Here is a 14,105-nt window from a genome sequence, read left to right as displayed (position 1 = left end):
TCCACTTTGTGTAGAACCTAACTTTAAATGAGCCCAGCAAACAGTCAACTCTTGCACTATACAAATGCAAGACTTAACAATACTTTAAAATGGTGGGTACAGAGAAATAATGAAAACTGATAGCAGAAGCAGCAGTCCTTTCTATTGTTTGATCCTGCTGAAACCTTCCCCAAAAGCTATCTGTACCCCTCAGAAGGGTGGCTAGAACAGCAAGCAGTATCTGACTACAGTGGTACCTCGGTTTATGAACACAATTGGTTCCGGAAGTCTGTTCATAAACTGAAGCGTGTATGCTCTAAAAACCCTGTTTCAGCTTTAAGACTAACGTATGAAATACTGTGTCCAGTTCTGGGCACCACAATTTAAGAAGGATGTTAACAAGCTGGAACATGTGACAGCCCTTTAGATATTTGAAGATACCATAGTTATTGTGTCTCAGTTTCCTCTTCTCCAGGCCAAACATACCCAGCTCCTTCAACAGTTCCTCATAAGGCTTAGTCTCCAGACCCTTGATCATCTTGGTTGCCCTCCTCTGCACACGTCGTAGCTTATCAACATTCTTCTTAAAGTGTGTTGTCCAGAACTGTACACAGTATTCCCGTTGCCTGATAGAGTGGTATTATTGCTTCCCTTGATCTGGATACTATACCGGTACGGTATTTCTGTTGATGCAGCCTAGAATAGCCTTAGCTTTTTTCTGCTGCATCACACTGTTGACTTGGGTTAACCCCTAGATCCTTTACGCATGTACTACTGGCATGCCAGGTGCCCCCCATCTTATATTTGTGCAGCTGGTTCTTCCTGCCTAAGTGCAGAACCTTACATTTGTCCCTACTGAAATTCACTTGATTAGTTTGGGCCCAGTTCTCCAAGCTGTTAATGTCTTATTGAATCCTGATTCTGCCCTTCTGTTGCATTAGCTGCCCCTCCCAGTATGGTGTCATTTGTAAATTTGATGAACAATGTTTATAAAGACATTGAACAACAACTCTGCGGCAATCCACTTACTATTTTTTTCAGGATGACGAAGAATCATTGGAGAGCACTCTTTGCGTTCAGTCAACTAGCTACAGATCCACCTAACAGAAAAGGAGTAAATACCGGTAGCAATAAAGAGGTGGAGAGATCCAGTAGCAGAAAGCAGAAGGTCATTGTTGTTCACTGAAGTGATCTCAGAAGTGGGTTAGTAGAATCCAGATGTTGAAACCTTTTTGAAGCCAAGGGGCTAGCTAGGGAAACAATAGTGGCTTCCAGGAGAGGAAGGTTTCCTGGAAAATTTTCTAAACTGGAAGTATTGCTGTTTGAACTCTGCCTCATAAAGCAGAGGAGTAAATGAAGGAGCAGTTGTGCTTGTTCTGTTTGTTGTAAATGCCAGGCGTGGGGGAGGGTGATTGCTCAATCCAGAGCTGGAAAAATTCCAAGACCAGGAAAATTCTGTGTTGGTGCCTAAGAACTTTTGGCACTTTTTCCATCCTTGACAGAGCCAACTCCAGAAACATTCTATTCCTCCTGCCACTTGAGAATTGGATGTCATCCCTGGCCCTCCCCTGGCTGAACACAAATTTGAGTGTGTGGAGGGGGATTTGATGTGTGGTCGAAGGTGGAAGTTGAGGTACTCAGAAAAAGGGGTTTACTTCTAAGCATGATGACCTCAGTGGTTCCAAACATTTAGCTTGTTGCCAGCGTTATTCATTCTCATAGTATACCCATTGAAATTAATGGATGTGACTTATTCTACTTAACGGGGACTTCCTGAATAGACATGGCGAGGCTTGCACTGTAACCATTCATGTCATTGGGTCTCCATTGTCTCAATTCTTCCTTTTTTTTTGTATCATGCTTTATGATCCATGGGTGGTGTGATTACTTTTTTAGGTTACATTTTATAGCCTACCCAGTGCCAAAGGGCCCAATTAACTCAGGTAAATCTGATTGTAATTCCTTAAATCAAAAGCAAATGAAAGCCTTCCATCTCAGCATAGTTTTATCCAAAAAAAATCAATCAGTCTCATCAAGCATGACCTTTATAGTGAGGACTCTTTGATTTCATCATTCCAACTGCTTGCTTCAGAAATGCAATGCAAATTTAAATCATATGGCATGCCATTCTTCCATCTAAGAGTTCATCTTGAGATCATGAAGGCTGCTGCTGCTGCTGCTACCATGATTAAATATTGCCACATTCCTGAGTGAGATGTGGCCTTGGAGAATCTCAAGTCAGAAATGAGGTCACCCAATGCCAGAATACAGGAGCAGCATTTGTCATCTCAGAGCATCGGTGCAATGCTTGACCTTTTGGGAACAGTGAATATGTGACATTATTTCCTTCACAGAAATAGTTAACTGTACTGTCCAAAGTGTTGTGGTAGCCAATTTCCCAACTTTTGCCCTGCCCTTTGACATCTGAGGTGTATGTTTTAAAGACCCACTCCATTTTCTAAATTGCAAATTGATTTTAATATTGTCATGTAACCTGCCATGGGACCTTATGGTGAAAGTCAGGTAATAAATCTAAATCATCATTATCATCTTCCCTGAGGCTCCCGGAAGAGCTGGTTGATTTGAGCTGAAGGTAAATGAAGAGAAGCCCAGGTCCTGTGGATATCACAAATGGCATGAGAACATTTTGCTGTTATATTGTTTTGTTTTGTGTTTTTTTTTGTTTCCATATTTTAAATTGTAAGCTGACTGAAAAGCAGTACACACAACCCCCAATTTGTGCCGGGGTTATTTTCTGTGTCATCGTGCCAAGTGGTGGAGCGCACATACCGTAAGTCCATTTCGCCCCCTTTTCCAGTCACTTAAGGTTGCCACAATGAGTGTGTGCATGGTTGTGCACTGATTGCACCCATGTAAATCGGTTATCACCTGTATATGGTGGTCAGTGAGGGTTTGCACCTGTGCCAGTCAGAGTGCTCTGAGAACTGTAGGAATTGGTGTCAAGGTCTGGAATGTTAACAGGTAAATCTAGTTAAACTGGGTGTGTGATGAGAAGTCCCAGGAGTCTTTGTGGCAAGCTGACCAGGGCAGACTCCTCAGTGCCTTATGTAATTATTTAGTTCACGCATGCCACAAAGACTCATGGGGCTTCTTCCCGCCCCATGAGTTGTGGGTCTGAGTTAAGATACATTTGCCTCTGCCCGCAAGACACCGGGTGAAACTGCCCCAGCTTCACCTCAAGAGCTGAGGTGGTTTCGCCCAGGCGCTTGCAGGCTCAGACAGTGCAGCTTGTTTGTGCCGCTCAGCTGGGGATCAGCCCCTTCCCGGCTGAGATAACTCCAGTGCTCTCACCGCTCACATATGAGTGGATGGAGCATTGGGGCTCCTTTAACTGCTCGCTGTGGGGAGTGGCCACCCCACTTCCTTCAACTGAGCAGATTCACAGAGCCCCCACTTCACTGCCAGCTTGTGGGAGCCAGAGCCAGGCTGGGGGCTCCTATAATAGCTCGACTGAGGCAAGGGCAGCTGTACATTCCTTAATCAAGCAGTTTAAAGATGCAGAGGGAGGAACAAGCTGTTTCAGCACCTTTCTTCCTCTGTGTCCTATGAAGGCAGAGTGGAATGGATTTTCATTCAGCAGTATATTGCTGGTGAAACTGCCACCGCTCCAGAGTCCCTCTGCTAGCAGCGCCCACTGGAGGAAAGAACTCTTAACTCCCCACCCCCACCCCCGTGGACGCTGCTAGTGGAGGGATTCAGGAGCTGTAGTGGTTTCACCAGTGATACACAGATGAATGAAGCCAATATCACGGTCTGCTCCTCATACTGGTCCTGGGCGATATATAGATATTTCACCCAGGCCTAGTCTGAGCATTGGACAGACCTCCTTCAAAGGGAGGGGGAGAGTTGCTTGGATAGACCTTAGCAGAAACAGGACAGTGTGTTTGCAAGGGGAGCAACCTTCAGCATTTGTCCCAGGCACTTTGTACCTGCATTAGCATGACTTGCTATTCAAGTTGGATAGGGGTACAGCCAGTGTAGCTGATGTTGCACTGAAAAACTATGTGCATTTGAGTGGCTAGGCTTACAGTTTCACCTGTAATTCAGCAGCTGCTGTTTGTTTGTGAAAGACTGAAAGTATGACATTGGAGGGGGGGGGGAGAGATGTTCAGAAAGATGGACACCACTCCCTTTTACTCCCTGAATGTTCTTCTTGGCACTACATGTGATGTACGGTAATGTTGGTCTTCAGGAAATAAATGAAAATGAAACCTACCTCCTTTTTACCTGCTCTTTATCTGAATAGCTCATGGGTGTAGCCAGGAGGGGCAGCAGCCCCCCAATAAGTAAAAATCAATAAAAAAACTGAGGTACTTACCCCCTAACAAAAGCCGCCCCGAACAACAATACTGGCAAGAGCCATGCCCCCCTCCTACCGGTAAATAGAACATGTTTTATTTATAATTTTTATAATTTATACAAAATACAGTTACATAAAATGATAGGAACATAATGAAATATTGTTGAAGCAAAAAAAAACTTGGCTTCTCGCAACGAGGGAACTGCCAGAAGGCCCTCGGTACTGGACCTCAGGGGGTGGAGACGCTCCTTCAGGTATACTGGACTGAGGCCGTTTAGACAGCTGCCCTGGACACAGAATTGACCTGCGCATCCATGGACAGCTGTGAGTCCAAAATGACTCCCAGGCTGCACACCTGGTCCTTCAGGGGCACAGTTACCCCATTCAGGACCAGGAAGTCCACACCTGCCCGCCTCCTGTCCCCCACAAACAGTACTTCTGTCTTGTCAGGATTCAACCTCAATCTGTTATCTGCCATCCATCCTCCAACTGCCTCCAGGCACTCACACAGGACCTTCACCACTGGTTCTGATTTGAAAGAGAGGTAGAGCTGGGTATCATCCGCATACTGATGGAACACCCAGCCCAAACCCTCTGATGATCTCTCCCAGCGGCTGCATGTAGATGTTAAAAAGCATGGGGGAGAGGACAGAACCCTGAGGCACCCCACAAGTGAGAGCCCAGAGGTCTGAACACTCATCCCTCACCACCACTTTCTGAACACGGCCCCTGGGCTCTCACTTGTGGGGTGCCTCAGGGTTCTGTCCTCTCCCCCATGCTTGTTTGTGGGGGACAGGAGGCGGGGCGCCTCAGGGTTCTGTCCTCTCCCCCATGCTTGTTTGTGGGGGACAGGAGGCGGGCAGGTGTGGAGGGAACCAGGCAGAGGGCCTTTTAATGTTTAATAGATTATTTTATTTTATTTTTCTGTTGGAAGCCGCCCAGAATGTCCGGGGAAACCCAGCCAGATGGGCAGGGTATAAATAATAAATTATTATTATTATTATTATTTCTTCTGAGTAGACAGTTATTTACTAGATGCAAGTCAGCAGCACCAGACGACCCCACTTGGGTAGGTGCTGGAGTGGATTTCACCCCACGTCTTGCAGAGCCAGTCTGATGCTGCCTTCGGACCCTGCACCCCTTGGCAACATCCGAAAACCCTGATCCACCAGGCCCAGCACTGGTAGCAGCAACAAACAGCTCTGGCTCTTCCAGCCCAAACCATTGCCACCCCACCACTGCACTTACCGGATGTTTTTTCCCCTTCACTTCTTCTGTGGCCCCCTAGCCTTGTGCTGTGGCTCCCGATTTACGTATTTTTCACCTGTGGCCCCTTTGGAATATCCTGCCCCCCCCCAAGGCGCCATATGGCCCCTGGTTGGGAAACACTGATATACATTATGTCCTCCCACCTTTGTTCTCATAGCAACCTTGAGTTACAGGTTAGTTAGACTGAGTAATTTACCAAACCTACCCATTGAGCTTCATAAGTGTGTGGGGATTTAAATCTCACTGTCCTCCATCCAAGGCCAGTCTTCTGCCTACTATATGACACTGGCTGTCTTCAAACTGGCACTCATATTTGTTTAGCCTTGAGCAGGAAACATTTGCACTGGCCCTGAGCATTTCTTTTTCTAAATAATAAGATTTTTATGCTTTTCTCTAAGGAGCTCCTAGTGGTATACTACAACATTCTGTTCTTCCAGTCTCTCCATAAAAGGCTATTAACGTGTCTTTTTCATTCCAGGGTGTATTATCATGTCGTATCTCTATGCTAAGATGAACGAAACACATTGCTCTCCCCAAATACTTCTGACCTGTGAATGCCACAAGGTGGGGAGCAACAATGTGAGGTTGAAATGGAGCCCCCTCCTTAGCTCGAATGACTTGTACGGAAGGATTCCCTCTGATATCTTTGGTCATGAAACCAAACCGCAGATACCGTAGGTTTTTTTTCAAAGAGAAGGGGGTGGGATTTCTGGTTGCGCAACAGACAAGTTAAGCCAGAAAATTGGTTCCCTTTGCCTGCTGATGGGGCCCCCTTCTAAGGAGGCCTAACTCAATTGTTGCTGGCTGACAGTAACTAAAGAAATAGTGTATCTGAAGAAGTGTGCATGCACACGAAAGCTCATACCAAAATAAAAACTTAGTTGGTCTTTAAGGTGCTACTGAAGGAATTTTTTTAAGTAACTAAAGAAGTTTGCAAAACCTAGAGCTGTAACCTGTGTCAAGTAGATTGTGGATTGCTTGATAGGATCTTGCTTTTTCTGTTAACATTTCCAAACTCCTTTTCAGAGAGAGATATTTGTAGTATTTCAGTGTTCTTATTTCTTAGTGCTGTTTCATTTAGCTGCCAACCTCAGTGTTGTTAAAGAAAAATTATGGGAGTACGAGTTTTACACCGCTTCCCCCAAGATTCCCTCTGGTCAGCAAAAGAAGGAGATGGCAGCCAAGTTGAAGAAGCAAAACAGCAGTCAGTAGAGCTGATCTTTATTTGTTGTAACAAAGGTTCAAACAAACAAAAAGAAAAAGAAACAACCCTGTGCAACGAGTTGCAAGAGATTTTAAAACCTTCCCGCTTTCCCATGAAACATCACTTCTAATCACCATCAAAATGTCACAAAACTAGCAGAAAAGAGGAGTGGTTGTCAGGCAGAAACATGAAACTGGTTGCTACCCCTGTCAATCAAGTACAGTGGTGCCTCGCTAGACGAATTTAATTCGTTCCACGGGTCTTTTCTTATAACGAAAAATTCGTCTAGCGAATCCCATAGGAATGCATTGATTTTTTCAAAAAAAATTGTCCATAGGAACGCATTAATTGAATTTCAATGCATTCCAATGGGAAACCGCGATTCGCTAGACGAATTTTTCATAAAACGAATTCGTCTAGCGAGGCAACCTCCGCTAGAAAAAACCTTTCGTTAAGCGGAAATTTAGTTAAGCAGGGCATTCGTTAAGCGAGGCACCACTGTAAGTTCCCAACACCTTCTAAGCTACCCACTTCCCAAAGAACAATACTGTAAAAGTATTTACATTTCCCGTAGCAGTGAGGCTTTTCAGAGCATCCTTTGAGAGGATCAGGGTTCAATGTACTATACTGATGGATTTCTGTCTGGGGTACTTGTCCTTGAACACCTTCTGCCTCCCATTGTGAAGCTAAGGTCACACTTTAGGGAGGAGCAAGGAGTACATGACCTTATGCTCTTGGGATTATGAAGCCCTGGATTCCCCACTTCAAGAGGAGTCATTTGTTGTTGGTGGTCAAATTGTTGGAATGGAATGATTATTTGAAGCTTCTGTAGGTTCTAGTCTCAGGGTTTCAAGTTGCCATTGAGCCTCTTTGCTGTAGATTACAGTCGTACCTTGGTTTTTGAAAGCTTACTGTACTTCTCAAACTTTTTGGTTCCCGAACGCTGCAAACCTGGGAGTGTTCCAGTTTGCAAACTATCTTTGGAAGCTGAACATCTTGACGCGGCTTCCACGGCTTCCGTTTGACTGCAGGAGCTTCCTGCAGCCAATCGGAAGCTGCGTCTTGATTTCAGAACATTTTTGAAGTCAGACAGACTTCTGGAATGGATTCTGTTTGAGAACCAAGGTACAACTGTACTAGCAAGAAGGGCAAAAGGGGATTTTGTGTTTGTGTGGTGGTGAAGGGGATATTCAGGCTCATCGTCCTGACTGGGCTTAGGCATGGAGGGGGTGTCACTTATGTCACCCACCCACCCACCCAGTAACAGTGTGTTACTGATTTGCCAGAGGCGCAAACCTGGAAAGCAAATTAGAACTCTAAATGCTTTTGTAGCACTTTTAAGACTGCAATGTTATCCATGCTTCGTATGGAGTAAGCAACATAATTATTATTTATTATTATTATTATTTATTATTTATACCCCGCCCATCTGGCTGGGTTTCCCCAGCCACTCTGGGCGGCTTCCAACAGAAAAATAAAACACAGTAATCTATTAAACATTAAAAGCCTCCCTGAACAGGGCTGCCTTCAGATGTCTTCTAAAAGTCTGGTAGTTGTTTTCCTCTTTGACATCTGTTGGGAGGGCGTTCCACAGGGCAGGCGCCACCACCGAGAAGGCCCTCTGCCTGGTTCCCTGCAACTTGGCTTCTCGCAACGAGGGAACCGCCAGAAGGCCCTCGGTGTTGGACCTCAGTGTCTGGGCAGAATGATGGAGGTGGAGACGCTCCTTCAGGTATACTGGACCGAGGCCATTTAGGGCTTTAAAGGTCAGCACTAACACTTTGAATTGTGCTTGGAAACGTACTGGGAGCCAATGTAGATCTTTCAAGACCGGTGGTCTTATGTGGTCTTGGCGGCCGCTCCCAGTCACCAGTCTAGCTGCCGCATTCTGGATTAGTTGTAGTTTCCGAGTCACCTTCAAAGGTAGCCCCACGTAGAGCGCATTGCAGTAGTCTAAGCGGGAGATAACTAGAGCATGCACCTCTCTTGCTAGACAGTCTGCAGGCAGGTAGGGTCTCAGCCTGCGTACCAGAACTCAATTGGACCTAACTTCCAACTGAACATTCATAGGATTGGGTTGCAAGTGCCTTGCAATCATTTTCTCCTTCATTCTTTTAATGACCCTACAAAGCAAAGCACTGTTGGTTCTTTTTAAGTTACAGGTGGGGAACTGAGGTTGAGCAAATTGTAAAAGGCTACCTAGTGAGTATACAGCTTATGGCAGAGACTCTGGTTTCTTTTCTCTGTATCACTCACTTAGACATTCTGCTTGTAGGCTTCCTTCAGCTTGTATACCGTAATTCAAAGCTGTTGTGTGATTGAAGGGCAGGGGTCAGCAAACTTTTTCAGCACTGTCCACTGTCCCTCAAACCTTGTGGGAGGCCAGATTATATTTTGAAAAAAAATATGAACGAATTCCTATGCCCCACAAATAACCCAGAGATGCATTTTAAATAAAAGGACACATTCTACTCATGTAAAAACATGCTGATTCCCGGACTGTCCGCGGGCCAAATTTAGAAGGCGATTGGGCTGCATCCAGCCCCGGGCCTTAGCTTGGGGACCCCTGTTGTAGGGGTTATGGCAGAGAATGTTGGAAACTTCCCTGAAGAGAGTTTGAAAATCAAAGGCACAGTGAATTTGGACTCAGATCCCCACTCAGCCATCACTGAGATACATTTTACAAGTTTGGTTTAGAAATTTAATAAACAAACAAATGTTTCAAAGTGGCATTAAAATTATAAAATAGAATAACTGTGTTTTATTCTTTAACACATTAATTACATTTTAGCATGAAAAGTGATTGTGACATCATACAACTATACTATATACATAATAATAAATATATATTCTACTGAGGTCCCCTTTGAAATATTTTATCAACGGACAATAAAACATGCAACTTTATTCTTTGAGCCACAAATAGTACAGTAGTTGCGTATGAGGTTCCCCACCTCTGTTGTAAACAGGCAAACTCGGGTCAGGGACAATAGTGCATGCATTGTGTCTAATGTTCCGTTTCTCTGTGAGTTGAGATTCCAGTTTTACCCCACAGTAGACAGGGGAGGAGCAGAGCAGGCAACAACAGTGTCTCTCCCCCCCCTTCCATCAACCACACTGGAATGTTAAGTTACTGGCAGGGGCTCTGGCATGCAGCCGCTTCAAGGTCCCCCCCATCAAGTGGTATATAAATTTTAATAATAATAGTAATAAAACTGGCAACCCCAATCACTGATGTTGGTTTCCTTGCACTCCCATTAAGGAGCTCAGGGAAATTTGGAGATGCATTGGCAAGTGTTAAGTCTGTTTGCAGGCCTCATAGCTCAAATTAGGTGCCCTTTAAATAACAAGGAATGCCCTTCTCTGGCAGGAAAAGAATAGTCTCACCTATATTGCGATTGTGCTACAATTGTGTGTTGGGCTATTCTGTACGCCAAAATAGCAGCATTTTGGTTTATTCTTGTAGCTGAACCTGCTGTGAGCAGACTTGTTCTATTCCAAAAAACACAACTGCATTGATACCTCTCTGAGGGCAGGAGGATAATAGCAGCAAGAGGTAAGCCCCCCCCCTTCATTGGTTGGAGGCCTTTAATGTCCCATGGGACTGATGCAGGAATGTGCCTCAGCCTTTAACAGCTGTTTCCAATGTAGTGTTTTGCAGTTCAGCAGACAGAGAAAGGGCTAAAGATATGGCAACCTCTTCTCTCTCTCTCTCTCCCAGTCACGGCATTTCCCTACATTTCATTTTTATGTTGGTTCTCTCTTGTTTAGGCAATTAGCTTTCTTGTCCATTCTATCTGTGTGTAAATGTTAATGGTTTGTTATACATGTGTTGTGCTGTGCTGTGCTTTCCATCTGATGAGGTAAAAGGTAAAGGGACCCCTGACCATTAGGTCCAGTCGTGACCGACTCTGGGGTTGCGTGCTCATCTCGCATTATTGGCCGAGGGAGCCGGCGTATAGCTTCCAGGTCATGTGGCCAGCATGACAAAGCCGCTTCTGGCAAACCAGAGCAGCACATGGAAACGCCGTTTACCTTCCCGCTGTAGCGGTTCCTATTTATCTACTTGCATTTTGACGTGCTTTCGAACTGCTAGGTTGGCAGGAGCTGGGACCAAGCAACGGGAGCTCACCCCGTCACAGGGATTCGAACCGCCGACCTTCTGATCAGTAAGCCCTAGGCTCAGTGGTTTAACCACAGCGCCACCTGGGTCCCATCTGATGAGGACCGAAGCTATAAAAATGCTGAAAGCCCATTTGCACTGTATTATCATTACCATATCAAGAGGCAGAGGAATCCTCACATTACTGTGTGTTTATTTGGGCCAGTGAGTTTTTGTGCCTGCAGGCAGCTTTCCCCCTTCAGTTTCCTATGGAAGCTTGAGGGTTAAAAATCAAAGTCCCAGCCAATGCAAAAACTCACTGTTCCACTGCAACCCACAGGTCATGATTTCCCTAGCCCTTCCTAATGTAGTGCTAATACACTTCCATTTGTGCATAATACTGCAGGTCTTACAAGTTCAGAAACAAGAGGGGACCCCCCCCCCAAATGCTCTTTCCAAATGGAGGTCTTGAAGGTCTGGCTAGTTTTGCTAACCCCTTGTAAGACACTACCAGGAGTCTTGGCTTTCCCAATGAGCTATGAAAGGTGGTTTTAAAATGCATCCCCTTCCTAATCCCCTGGAGACCAGCTCTGAGCTGGAGTAGAAAGCATCACAATTGTGGCAGTGCCCCCCCACCAAAAAAACTGATCAGGGTATTTTCCTCTTTGAGGAAAATATGTGGATTAGCTTAAATGAGTGAAAGACTCCCTGCTGGAAGCTACCTTGCTTCTCATCACAGCAGGTCATCAATCGAACAGTGATGTGATGCAGCACATGCTTTTTCAAAGGAGGGTTTATGCACAAAGTATTTCCAGGACACAGCTATAGGGTATTTGTTGGTTTGTTTATTTGAAAAAAAATCACAAACTGCCTCTGCCCTAACAGGAGCTTCATAATAAATAGAAAAACTAAAGAACCTCAAGCAGTAAAATCAACAAGCACCTTGATTACAAGTGCAGTAAGAACATGTTTTATATTTTAAGTATAACATTTTAATCCCCTCGTCATATGTGGTGTCCCTTGCCCATTCCCCCCATGTGGTGGTTAAGCTATGATGCTGTAACAGACCCAGGGTCCCCTGCTGAGCAAGCACCTGGACCCTCAGCTCCCTTGTCAAAGCTGAATATTCAAGCCATTTCTAAGGTCTTTTGTTTCCACCAGAAAGGCAGCAGGAGTTGCTAATGGAACCTCTTTAGGCAAGGAGTTTCAACTCTCCGGTCTCCGCATCCAGAAGACTCTTGCCCACCTACTGCACAAGGTAGAGGCACTTGCAAGAGGGTCGTCTTGGACTGCAGGGGATGGCATATAGAGTTGGAGCGATTCCTTCGAATCGGCAAGAAGCAAAGGCAGCTGTCAAGGTCAAAGCAAGCCCTTGCCTTGAGCAGAAAACTAGCAGCTCACAAAGGCAGGTCTTGAGGACCTGATAAAATCCCATGTCCTTCTAGCTCTTTCTGTGTCCGAACCATCTTCAGAGGTAGCATCTGTTGCCCGAACCCAGAGCTCCATCTTGTAGGCTTTTGTAACTAGCTCCTGGCCTGCCTGCGACAAATCGGGACTTCCTGGCCTCTAGGCGAGCAGGAGCCGCCTCGTGCCCTCCTCCGTCTAAGGACAACTTGGCATTGAAAGGCGGCGAGGAGAAGACCCGCCTGACCCTGCGGGGAGCCCCTCTTCGCCTTGAAGGGCAGGAGGCGCTGGGCGCTGCGCTCGCCTGTCTCTGAGTCGGGGTGGGGAGAAGCATTTAGCAGGCTGGCGGTGGGGGCGGGGGGAGCCGAGTGGCTCAGTCGGCGCCCCGGCGCTCCTCCTTCCCTGGGCCGGGCGCCTTTAAAGCCTGCCGACTCCTTGCTGTGTGACGTGCGCCTGGCTCCTGGCCGGCGAGGGGTGGGGAGGAGCGGTGGCGCCGCTGCTGGTGCGGAGGGACCCTCTCCTCCTTCGCCTCCGCCTCCTGCTGCTGCTGTCAGCCCGCCCGCTCGCCTCCCTCTCCGAGAAGCGAAGCCACAACTTTTCTTTTGTGCGCGCGCGTTCACTCCCCCCTCCCCTTGGCTCTCTTCTCTCCAGATTTTAAACCCTAATGACGGATTAAAAATCTGGCGCCCAGAAACTGGCTTTAGAAGTCCGGTAAGGCCTGAACAAAGACTCTCTCTTTTTCTCTCTCGCGCTCCTTTTTCTTCTCTGCCTGGTTTGATTTGCACACAAACTGCGGGGAGGGGGCCGCCTTTCGCCTTTCCCCCTTACGGCTCTTCCTCGTCCCACTCCCCAGAGTCCCGCGGCCGCGAGAGGCGCCGAGCAAGGAGTCTCCTCCGTGCCCGCCTTTTGTCCGAAGCAGCGCAAAGCAGGCAGGCATTGCCTGCTGGGGCGAAGTTGGCATTTGCCAACATCCGGGAGTTTGGCGGTTTGGTCGCTTTCCCGAAAGTGGAGGGGGGGGCATGTTTTCTGCCTGTGTTTTCTGCCGCCGCCCAGGCCCGAGGATTGAAGTGAGCGGGCTTCGTGGAGGTGCGCGCTTGTGTGTGTTTGTGCTTGCCTGCCCGAAGGAGCCCCATCGAGCCGAGCGGCGAGCCTCCCCTGCGGGCTACGTGCTCGCTGGGCTCTTGGAAAGCGGATCACGCCCCCTCCAGTCGCCTCCCTCCGCCTGGCCTCTTAATCTGCGCCAGAGCTTGGAGGGACCGGAGGGGGAAGAGCAGAGCATAAACAAGAGCGGGAGGAGAAAGCGACCCGGGGCGCCCTCGCCTCCTTCTCCTCCTCGTCCTCCAGCCCCTTCTGCAAAGGTGCCCGTGGGCTGTAGACAAGCTCCACCGAAAAGCGGCCTTCGCCGCTGCTCCGCGCTGCCTGCTCGCGCCACAAGCTGTGCGCTCTGCTGCCGCCATGACTCTCGGCTGCGCGGCATTACTGCTCTTCGCCCCGCAAGCCGGGAGGGGGGGTGCGCTGCGCTTTGCTTGGCCTCTAGTTTGAGGGATTGAGGTACAAAAGTATGCGCTTTGAAAGCACATCAGAAGTGTTGTCGCGCTTGCCTCGAAGATGCCCAAGAAACGTTGCCCTTGCCACTATGGTGTGTGGCTTGGGCTGGCAGGCTTTCAACAAGACAAGGCCTGCCTTCCGCAATGAGAGGATCAGGTCTGCTGCGTTTGGCCATTCCCGCCTGCTGACCTCCCTTCATTGAAATTAAGAAGCTCACTCTTTCTGGACCTGCGGTCTCTCCAAAGCACTGGGTGCAGCTGGTGTGCCTCATACCTAAA

General features: G+C 47.3%; 1 protein-coding gene across 17 annotated transcripts in view; it reads left to right on the top strand.

Moving 5' to 3' along the window:
• Positions 1–14,105, top strand: part of NUMA1 (nuclear mitotic apparatus protein 1) — a 72,208-nt gene that overhangs the window by 4,502 nt on the left and 53,601 nt on the right. For 15 of the 17 annotated variants that reach the window (XM_088668481.1, XM_035116780.3, XM_088668483.1 and 12 more), the window contains exon 1: positions 12,841–12,990. The exons of 1 other annotated variant lie outside the window; for it this stretch is intronic. The gene's annotated coding sequence lies outside the window, so the exon portion shown is untranslated. Of the gene's footprint in view, positions 1–12,745; positions 12,991–14,105 lie in introns of those variants that run through there. One more of the 17 variants, XM_060273970.2, reaches the window with a different exon arrangement.

The sequence above is a fragment of the Zootoca vivipara genome, chromosome 4 (assembly GCF_965207765.1).
Source record: "Zootoca vivipara chromosome 4, rZooViv2.hap1.1, whole genome shotgun sequence".
NCBI lineage: Eukaryota > Metazoa > Chordata > Lepidosauria > Squamata > Lacertidae > Zootoca > Zootoca vivipara.
Note: the sequence above shows the minus strand (reverse complement) of the source record. Positions and strands in the feature narration are given on the sequence as shown.